This window comes from Zonotrichia albicollis, unplaced genomic scaffold (genome assembly GCF_047830755.1).
Source record: "Zonotrichia albicollis isolate bZonAlb1 unplaced genomic scaffold, bZonAlb1.hap1 Scaffold_389, whole genome shotgun sequence".
In the NCBI taxonomy this organism is placed as follows: domain Eukaryota; kingdom Metazoa; phylum Chordata; class Aves; order Passeriformes; family Passerellidae; genus Zonotrichia; species Zonotrichia albicollis.
The window spans coordinates 1-9,123 of record NW_027428432.1 but is presented as its reverse complement, the minus strand read 5'-3'; the positions used below and the strand labels follow the sequence as shown (position 1 = coordinate 9,123).

At 35.3% G+C, this 9,123-nt stretch overlaps 1 long non-coding RNA gene across 1 annotated transcript; it reads right to left on the bottom strand.

The window, feature by feature from the left end:
- Positions 1-1,880: 1,880 nt before the first annotated feature.
- Positions 1,881-9,075, bottom strand: LOC141727949 (uncharacterized). Its single transcript, XR_012578722.1, has 4 exons — positions 7,726-9,075; positions 6,584-6,726; positions 5,982-6,113; positions 1,881-4,513 (listed from the first exon to the last, which is right to left on the bottom strand). It is a non-coding gene; the product is annotated as an uncharacterized LOC141727949 (long non-coding RNA).
- Between the last annotated feature and the right edge of the window lie 48 nt (positions 9,076-9,123).

Below are 9,123 nucleotides of genomic sequence, written 5' to 3'. Positions count from 1 at the left end.
ACTGTTGTCCGTTGGCTGCTTGGATACCTAGTTTCATAAAAATTTTATCTTTGGATGCTGCTCTTTATCTTCAGTTTTAGTTTAACACTGCCAATGAACTGGGACAAAAAAAAAAACATGTATGCATGTATTTTACTTTATTCAGAAAGCAGTTTTAAAAATATGGAGCTTTTGAGAATTGGTTTTGGACTAAACAGAGAAATCAGACCTCAAAACACTCTAAGGGGTTACACTCCTTCCTCTGGACCTGAAATTTTGACAAGGGTTTTGGAAATTTGAGACAGGCTCATCAAAGCAAGTAACTATCAGAATTAACTTACCATCTCAGAGCTTTACAAATGTTTAAAGTTGTGCCTTGATTTATTCCATAATCACTTCAATTCCACTGTTGGCCTGCCTCATCTTTTCCAAGAACAGGAGCTGAGGGAAGGGCTAGTGCAAACTGAAGAAACTGAAGGAAAATGCAGGAAAAGGCACAGTGGCCGCTGCAAAGTGCTTCCCTGCCATCTCCTGGCCTTCCTCGGTAATTACAGAAGAAAGGTCTTCGAGACTTGCAACTCGGGTTTCAGCAGCCGTGTGCTATAACCACAAAACAAGATACACGGTCACCACATCACATGCATGTTGTGGCTTTTAAAAGTAAGGCAGTCACAGCGGGATTCGGATTACTAAGGAAGACTAAGCAATGAGTGAAAAGTTAGTAAGGGAAATAGCTTTAGGAGGTGGGCTGTTAGGTCACAACAGCCATTCACACAAGTTGCCCACTTCCACGTGATGAAAGGACATACGTGACATTCCAACATGTTCTGGAGGCAGTCCTTAGCCTCAAGGGAGAACTTGCAAAGATGAAACACCACCAGACCTTCAACCTATGACCAACATGCAGAAATGTGATTTTATTCCCACCGGAGAAGTCACACCAGGCACAGAGCTTTCCCTTGGCCTGTGGAAGAATGTGCCCTGTGCACATACTTGGTTCCCTAAATAGGTGTCTTTGAAATTCACTGCCGTCTGCTGGGCACCAGTCACCTCTGCCATCCCTCGTTCCTGAAAAGGAGGCTGCAACAGCACCAGTAGGACACAGTACTGCAGGATTCAGAACTTCTATAGTAAATCAGATAAAGATACATTATAGTAAGTTTGTCTCCTACTAAATCCTTGCCATGTATTTTCCTTTCTGACATTTCAGGGAGTACATTTTTCTGATTTGAGAAATTAGGTATTAGAATTTATTTGAAGATTTCTGCTGCCAGTTTTTTCTCAATTATGCACTTGTACCTATCTGCAGAAAGCATCCTACCTAATAAAAATAATAAAAAGTGCAGTCCTTCCAAATACAAAATTTATAGTCATAAGAAAGCCTATAGTTGAAATCTATTTCCATAAAAAAATTATTAATTTTTAAATTTCCAAAATATCTGGAGAAAGACAAGAACTGAAACAAGCCCTAGCTTTGCAATATATGGATTGCCTGGATGATAAAAGGCTGATGTTTGCAATTAAAATCTCAAGCAACAGAATGATTTCACCAGAAACACAAAACAGATTGACTTCCAACACACGCTTCAATGGCTCCAGAACTGGCCCAACGAGCTCACTTGAATAGATAATTGTTACCTTTGCAGTAATGCAAAATTTAGACAATTTCTGGCTTAAAGGCATAATCAAGTGAGATTTGTAGATACCAGTGCTGTCATAAGAGAAGTTCCTTTCTTCATCAGGAATTTAAAAAAATTAGTCTTTGTTGCTGCCCTTTATTAGAAAATAAGTCTTGATATATCAAGTGTATGAAATTGTGTATAAACAATGAAGTGTACCAGAAATATTTTATTTCCATCAGTAAAAGGAATGTGTTTGTCTTACAGTAAGCAAAGGACAAAGCTTGTTCAAAAACTTTTATTTACTATAAAGACAAAAACCACCAAAATACGTACAAATTATACTATATAAAATTGGTTCAATGGGGTAAAAACTTTTAATTAAAATATCTTGATATATTTAAAATAACAAAGGATACAATGAAGCCAAATTTCTTAACCCAGAGATTTCTGTAAAATTTGCTTGCACAGTAAGGTGCTAATAGAAGTTAGCCCTTAAGCCCTGGAAGTCTTAGGAATCAGTCACATAGCAAATATAATTTCATTGTGAAAGTGAACTTTGGTAGAAGAAACTCTATAGGACACCTGAGGTAGTAGAAACTGGAATAAACAGCAGTAGACGTTATTTACAACTTAAGTACCAAATAACATTAAGAACACAAAAATAATTACACAATACAATTTTCAGTCCAGCTTTGATCCAAAGAAAATAAGAATATTACATCACATCTCCATTTTAAAAACACCACAATTACCAGCAAGCCAAGGGAAATGCAAACTCAAACAAATGCATTTGGACACCTAAGAGGCAGTTTGAGTTTGAAATGTGGTAGGCATGGTGATCTACATAGTAATACTGATTAGCTGAGGTTCATCAGTTTATACAGTTTACATTTCTGCCAGAAACAGTATTAATCTGAAAACTGATCTTCCAGTACATGAATTGGCAAGAGTGCATCCTTTAAAGCTTGCACATAGGAAAGACTTGGAAACAATCTTATTAGAATGAGAAATTCTAAAGTGGTCAAAAAAAAGTCAAGTACAAAACAGAGCTACCAAACTTCACATTTCGGTATTATCTTTTTAACTCTTCAAAGTCTGCCAATCTTCAAAAACAAAGGAATGTAAAATTTCCAAAAGAAACACATTCACAACTAATGACATGGTTTGTTTTTTTTTTTTATTAGTATGAGCACTATCATTCATGTAAACGTATCTTTAAAGATGTCTTGCTTCCAATTTGTATTATACACTTTTAAGGTACTATAGCTTATTTAGCTTGTCCTGAGTCTTTGAAAATAACCAATTCTATTTGAGTCCAACAATCCAACTGGCTTCTGAAGAGTTATAACACGAACAGTAATTTTTTTCAAAATGGATTAAACACAATCATTATTAGATTAAAAAAGATCCCCATTTTTAAAAAAGCAAAAGAAAAAGCTGCCATTTTCCTTCAGAATTACATGCATCAGAATCTAAAAACCTGCCTTTAAAATAATTTTTAAAAACCGTTTAAAAAAAACCCCACATCTCCTAAAAACCAACAAGTTTTGCACTACAGGTGAAGCTTTACTTCACATTTTACTTTATCTGGATCTTCAAGTCCAAGTTTGTTTCTTGTTAAAATAAATACCTTTCTTATGGTAATATTTTTAACATTTTCAAATTAAATTACCACTAATGGCTACAGTAAATCGATGATGTACGGCAGAAGGAAAACAGCAGGTAAAACTTGTTATCAGTAGAGAATGTAACCTCAGTTTCTTTACACAAAGAATGAGATTCGCTCATTTGGCACCTGCTCACACTGAAGTACATGCCAAGGTCTCCCATAAAAACTTTAATGGAAGCTGGGTTTGGGGGGCCCTTGACATGAAACTTCTCTACACGATTTGCCAGAAGAAACAGCTATATGAAAAAAAAGGCTCAACAACTTCTAGCATGGTTCAGACTAAGTTACTTTATACAGAACAATCTTGTTTATTAAATAACCTATACTATCAGAGCCTTCAACATCCTTGTTGAAAGTGGCATTTTATCCCAGATTTCCAGCAAATCTGGTTTTAAAACTCTTGTGTCAGGAAAATATTCCTTGACACAGCTTGCATCTTTTTTTCTAAAGACTATTTTAAAATATCCCCTTTTCATGAAAGTTAAAAATACAAAGAAAAACTTTGATTTCAAAAGAAATTACATGGCCAGCAGTAAATGCACAGTGAACCATGAGTGCCTGCTCTTACTTTATAGGAAGGCAAATGCTTTTTTTAAAGTTTCCATCAATATTTGGATTTGTAACTCAGAGAGCAGACAGAATGTCCTTTTAACCAGTATTGAAAACTTACTAATTGCAGAGCATCTACATGTGAAATTGAACAGTGATTGCGATATTAAAATAGATCTTGAGCCTCTCAGCTTCTAATAGTGCTGAAAAAGTGCTCTAAATAAAATAAAAATCACTTACCTGCTAAATAATCATGCAGATTTAAGGAAAAATATTTTTATGTTAACATAGAGCCAGATGTTTGAAAAGGCACAGTTTACAAATCTCTGCATGAATTGTCAAATGTTGCATACTGAGCTTAGGTAAAGATCTTGATTTGTCAATCACATACTTAGGTAGGGTCCTCCACTGGCCTTATGCTCTTGATATATCTATCATTAAGGCCAGCAGAATAATATAATTTGCTGCACGTAACTGCACTGCAAGACAGTTACTGTATATTCAGTAGCATTTTCTTCAGTATTTCAGCCTTACAAATAAGTAGCTACCATGTAGTACGGAAGACTGGGTGTTTCAGCAGCTCCCTTGAAGGTGGTCTGTCCTGAGGTTGAAGTTCTAAACACCGAAGAGTCACATCTTTCAAGCCCGGAGACAGATGTGTAGGGATTGATGGAGCAGTAGTTGCACTAGCAATCTGAACAAGGGGAAATAACTTTTTAGAAGTCAGTGATAATGCCTCCTCTCTTAGCCCAAAAACATTCTACAAACTGATATTTCAGCTGATGAATTTTTCTCCATTCAGCATGTTTCCTACTGCAGTTTGAAGATTACATTACTACTTTCAGTTTATTGTCCTTATGCCTATTGCTTTTTAATTTGACTCCCTCCTGATACTTTTCTCCAAAAGTTCTCCTCACAGCAAGATCTTGCAGTGACCATCTCAGAGCAGGCCACAGGAAAACCTCCTTCAGCACACATATGGACATTCTTTAGTCGCCTTCACTGTTAACTGGCATGAGACACCATAGAGAGAGATGAAGCTGAGCGATGTTACGCTACAACAAGTTACACTGGGTGTGCTTTCTTGCACTGCCTTTAGTGTATTTCTGCTACTACCCCAAAGGCAAATATTTCTCAGAAAGACACAGACCCCTCCCAATCAAATTAATTTTAATGTTATCTATCTGGATTAAAGCAGAATGACTGGGAACACTAGAGTGGCACCAGCAGATTCACAGCAATGCAGAACCAAGACAATTGCCTCTCTTAGCACAAGTGATTCTACTTAGAACATTTCTGAGTACTGCTGTGCAATGTCTGTTTTCTACAAACACTTCCTTTATTTGCAGCAGTATTTTCTTCATTTCTTCATTCATTCTTTGCTCATTTGGCACCTGCTCACACTGAAGTACATGCCAAGGTCTCCCATAAAAACTTTAATGGAAGCTGGGTTTGGGGGGCTCTTTAAAACTGGACCTTTAGAATTAAAATAATTAACTGATTTTAGTATAAAAAATGAATGCCAAGATGAATGATCTAGCAAGCAAAGGAAGGGGCAAAAATCATACATAGCATGGCATATTGGAAAATATCTTTCAGCAAAATCTGATTGTGAAACATTAGGCTTTTATAAAAGAACTTTCCCCACTGTGAAATATGAATACTTACACAAATGGTTTATGGAAAAAAGAGCTTCTGTATTTTACAGGATTGTAAGAAAAAGTTAACACCCCAGTCTTCTGCCTAATTTAAGATCAACTCTATTCCTAATTTTTTTTTTTTTTAGCATGTTACACTATATTTTTATATCTTAGATCAGACATTTCTAAGCAACCTGGTCTAGTAGAAGGCGTCCCAGCACATGGTAGGGAAGGTAGAACTAGATTATCTATAAGGTCCTTTCCAACACAAACCATTCTATAATGATTTTGAATATCATGTATTAGTATCTCTTTTTTGGTATCAGTTTCTTTGTTGGTTTTTTTAAGAAGCAAGTATGATTATATTGGTACCAGTATTGCTTCTGTGCTAACAGCTCCAACATAAAAAAAAAAACCCAATTGCAACAACCCCTGCTACACACTTTTCTAAAATTCACATCGCTGTATACCAAGATTACTTGTCTTTTTTTGTAGTATATTGATAATAACAAAAAACCATACCTTAAATATCAGAGCAAGATGATTGGAGTGTTTCTCTGCATTCCAAGGAGGTTTAGCACAAGCCATTTCTATGACAACACAGCCAACGCTCCACACATCACAGCTCCTCCCATATTGCTGACCTCTCAGGACCTGAACAGACAGATACCAAAAATCAGATTATATAATTCAAAGTCTCTTAGCTCTAAGTCATTTAGAAGTAAACCTCAACACATCACCAAACAAGTGTATTCTGATTAACATTTCAGGCTAAGAGAATGACCAGTGATGTAAATGCCACAAGATTTACACAGGTCTAGAGATCTAGTAAATAAAATGCCTGACCAAGTGGCAAGCAAAGTACCTTGCAATGGCTAGTTTTTGAGCAAATGGTCATTTGGGCATTTGGGCATTGTGATAACAATATCTTGTACCAAACTGCTTGAAACAATGACAGCAAGAAAGAAATGTCATCATCGCCATGATCATTCCCAATCTTTAGAGCAAAGGCATTTAAAACACATTTGAAGCATATAAAGCAATTTTATGTTACTTGGCTATATGAATTAGCTTAAAGACTTCAAACAAACTTTTTGAAATAACTTTAAAAATTGGTTTCTTACCTCCGGTGCCATAAATGCAATAGTTCCCAACAACTGTCCCTGAAACTCCCCAGCACCAGTTCCTTTTGATGCCAACCTGGCTGCAGCTCCAAAATCAGCAATTCTTAATCTATGACCTGTGCTGTCAATTAGCAAATTGGCACCTGTCAACAGTAAAATAAAAAACCTACTAGTTGGCTTTCTATTACAGGGAAAAAGATGAACATTTTTGCTCTCTGCACCTCAAAATTATAAAACAGTTTGACATTCCCCACCTCAGTATCAAGGAAATCTAAAAATCAAGGATACGGTCTAATAACCTCACTTTTCATTATGCCTGAATGATACTGCACACAGCTTGAGGCTGTTCAAGAGATTTTGAGAGGCAATCAAATTTTCAAAGTAGGGCAAACACACAGGATTCTGGAACAATGCCTGGAGATGGTATAATGGAAGAAAATGGTTACCCAAAGTCCTGGAGGCTTTCATTGCCTGTAGCTCCCCATGAAATTTGAAGTTATTTCATGATCAAGCAACCCTGAGTTGCTTTAAAGAGGTTACAAACAATATAAAGTTTTACTGTTTCAAAAATTAGTAAAGACACATATGCCTTCAGTATGTTCTACTTATATTTATATGTCTCCAGTTCATGGACAGCTACAGTGACATTAAAGGGAAAAATTCAGTAAGACTGGTATTTCCCAGTTAAGTTCACATTTTACTCAGGGTGCAACTGTATTTATGTTCAACTAGGATGAAGTAAGAAAACTCATCACAGTGTCTCCACACATTAGAAATCTAGCCTCTTTATCTTGGTTTGTTCACAGATTTTACTATCATTTCAGCATAAACATTTACATTAATTTAAGAAGCAGTAGTTTTAAAACTGCATGGTAACTTTCTATCTTATTTTAACTAACCCAGACAATTTTTCTAAACTATTAGTACAGGTAGCAAATACGCACAAGCTTGCCACAAACATTTTGATTAATTTCAGTAGCATTTTGATTAATTTCAGTTACAGAGTTTCTTATAAATGATCCGACAATCCCAGTAGAAGTACCACTCCTGAGATGGTATCTGAGAGAACAAATAGATCTCAGGCCAAAACATATGCTGCTTTTTGAATACTCCTTCTAAAAGAATTTATCAGTTATTCTCACCTTTAACATCTCTATGGATTATCTGATTCTCATGGAGGTAAGAAAGGCCACGTAAAAGTTGTTCTGTGTAATTAATAATAACCGATTCTTTGAAGGCTCCATATTTACTTAACAAATGAGCAACTGAACCCCCTAAAAGACAAAACAATATATTCTATCAATACTTAACACATTCCATTAGTAGAGTGCAACACTGCATCCTAAAACTGGAACTTGATATTAGTATCTCTAAGTCATATTTCTCCCTCCTCTTCCTCCCAAAATTAAAATAATTTTGTAGGTAAAAAGTTATGTAGTTCATTCTTCAATTACTTTCTAAATTGAATTGTACATATTAAAGATGAAAGTCTTCGTGCTTCCTAATGATTTTATACTTCTTTAAAAACAACACTTTATCCACACTCCACATTAACATGTAAACAGGAGAACATTAACTATTTTTTGAGGCAATAGGCAATCTCCAGCAAGTATTCCCTTTAAATATTTTAATTTATGTTTGTTCTCATCCAATACATAGAACTATGCAGACAAGCAAGGAAAAGCAGTATCTTCCTCTATTTTCGAAAACTGGCAACAGATTCTCAAGAGTTTGGATTTCAAATTTTTCTCTCAGAGTATTGTAATATAGACTGGGCTTGAATGAGGTAAACACAATTCCTGACACTTAACTAGCTAAATAATAATATTTCAGAAAAAAATTACACTTAAAGGTTTAGCACTCTAAATTTTGAGAAAATATTTCTTGCACTACTTATTGTAATGACATATACTTGGGAGCTTTGCATGTTAGCACTCTGACAATAATTTAGGGTGCAATGCTTTCATTTACAGCAATTAAGGATGTATAAAACTGGACAGCAGCAAACATTCATAAAATTAATAAAACTACTTCTCAAAATAAAGACAGATTTTCTTGTCCCTACTCTACACATTTATGAAAACACTTCAGTTTTTTTTACTAGATTACCAGTTAAAAGGTTTAAGATTTGAATTAATTTTTCCAAAAGCACTACTTACTTCTTATTTGAAACTTACTTTAAATGTTCTTAAATACCTCTACACAATGCCTGACACAATCTTTATGAAAAATCTTGGGACACAGTGACAGGTATTCCAAACTTTCTAGGAAGTTATTTTTAATAATAACCCATAGCTACACAGATACACTGAAAATGCAACAGTTTGAGAGAGAGTAACTTCAGTTGGAAATAAATAAAAATTTAAAACTTCTCACTTGCAGTCAGAAATGGAAAGAAAAGTCAGGGTTTCCAACCAACTGTTTTAAGAGATTAGGTATGGAAAATTCCAAATCACAAAAGGATGCACCATTAAGAATATTGCTACAACCACTTCAGCTGTTCTGTAAGTAGACCTTTACACAGACTGCGAACACAGCAA